Genomic DNA, 1,776 nt, shown 5'->3' with positions numbered 1-1,776 from the left:
ATGGCAAAAACACCTTGCCTATTTAGCCAGGCCAACAATTCTCTCTAATGATACCCCTTTCAGAGACATAGACATGTATGGGGCTTCGCAGGTTAACAAAAGAAACCAAGCAACTCCTATTCCAAGGGGTGGAAACATTCGTCTGATTCAATTTGCACGTTTTCTAAAATAAAACAAGGTCTTGATGGGCTATTACATATAGCCTCGAACTGTACGCTATTCATGACATTTTGAATTGCTAAACTAAATGAGGAAATCAATGTCAGGAATACACTTTGGCTTGCTACACATAAATCTTGGTGTTGTTATAGCTTTTACCTGGCAATTATGGTCTTGTGACAAGAGTGCGTTGTGTTTAAGGGCTCTGTGGCGCAATGGTAGCGCGTCTGACTCCAGATCAGAAGGCTGCGTGTTCGAATCACGTCAGGGTCATTGTACATGCCTTGTTTGAAGGATTGCCTTTGAATTGTTTGGCTTAAGGCTTTGGGGTCATCCGTATGAGTCTCCATGTATGTTGATACACATGAACATTGGTATCCTTTTTTAACTATCTAGTGTTTTATATCTTTTATCTGGCAAATATGTCCATGTGACATGGGGAACTGTATGTCAGGACTCTGTTATCCATGTAAGTCTCCCACATATATATAAAAAACCTCCCCAATTCCCATAGAATCTCAATTCCCTTTAATGATACACCTTCCAGAGACATGTGAAACTTCCGCATTTGGCAACCAAATAGCAAAAACACCTTGCCTATTTAGCCAGGCCAACAATTCTCTTTAACGATACCCCGTTCAGAGACATAGACATGTATGGAGCTTTGCAGGTTAACTAAAGAAGCCAAGCGACTCCTATTCCAAGGGGTGGAAACATTCGTCTGATTCAATTTGCATGTTTTCTAAAATAAAACAAGGGCTTGATGGGCTGTTGTACATAGCCTCTAACTGTACGCTATTCATGACATTTTGAATTGCTAAAGCTTCCTGGATGGGAAGCGAAATGTCTTCAAACTTATAAACAATCCAATGGATAGTTTTTAACTATTTGTTTGGAAACCAGATCTACTGGAGAAAGCAATTGGATTCTTCTGTCATGTAAATGAGGAAATCAATGTCAGGAATACACTTGGCTTGCTACACATGAATCTTGGTATCTTATTTCAACTACCTAGTGTTTTATATCTTTTACCTGGCAAATATGCGTTTGTGACAAGTGGGGGCTTTGCTCAAGGACTCTGTGGCGCAATGGTAGCGTGTCTGACTCCAGATCAGAAGGTTGCGTGTTTGAATCACGTCAGGGTCATTGTACATTCCTTGTTTGAAGGAATGCCTTCAAATTGTTTGGTTAAAGGCTTTGGGGTCATCCATTTGAGTCTCCATGTATGTACATACACATGAATATTGGGATCCTGTTTCAACGATCTAGTGTTTTATATCTTTTACCTTGCAAATATGCCTTTGTGACAAGGGGAAGCTGTATTTCAGGACTCTGTGGCGCAATGGTAGTGCGTCTGACTCCAGATCAGAAGATTGCGTGTTCGAATCACGTCAGGGTCATTGTACATGCCTTGTTTGAAGGAATGTCTTCAAATTATTTGGCTTAAGGCTTTGGGGCCATCCATTTGAGTCTCCACGTATGTTGCTACACATGAATATTGGTATCCTGTTTCAACTGTCTAGCGTTTTTTACGTTTTACCTGGCAGATTTGTTCTCATGAGAAGGGGGAGCTGTATTTCAGAACTCTGGCGCAATCGTAGCGCATCTGACTTCAGA

The 1,776-nt window shown here is 40.9% G+C and overlaps 3 non-coding genes across 3 annotated transcripts; all 3 read left to right on the top strand.

The window, feature by feature from the left end:
* The first annotated feature begins 360 nt into the window (after positions 1-360).
* trnaw-cca lies at positions 361-432 on the top strand. Its single transcript has one exon. It is a non-coding gene; the product is annotated as a tRNA-Trp (tRNA).
* Positions 433-1,233: 801 nt separating this feature from the next.
* Positions 1,234-1,305, top strand: trnaw-cca. Its single transcript has one exon. It is a non-coding gene; the product is annotated as a tRNA-Trp (tRNA).
* Positions 1,306-1,487: 182 nt separating this feature from the next.
* Positions 1,488-1,559, top strand: trnaw-cca. The gene has a single exon. It is a non-coding gene; the product is annotated as a tRNA-Trp (tRNA).
* Positions 1,560-1,776: the final 217 nt, after the last annotated feature.

The sequence above is a fragment of the Cyprinodon variegatus genome, unplaced genomic scaffold (genome assembly GCF_000732505.1).
Source record: "Cyprinodon variegatus isolate N-32 unplaced genomic scaffold, C_variegatus-1.0 Scaffold3142, whole genome shotgun sequence".
In the NCBI taxonomy this organism is placed as follows: Eukaryota; Metazoa; Chordata; class Actinopteri; order Cyprinodontiformes; family Cyprinodontidae; genus Cyprinodon; species Cyprinodon variegatus.
This window is presented reverse-complemented; position numbering and strand designations above follow the sequence as displayed.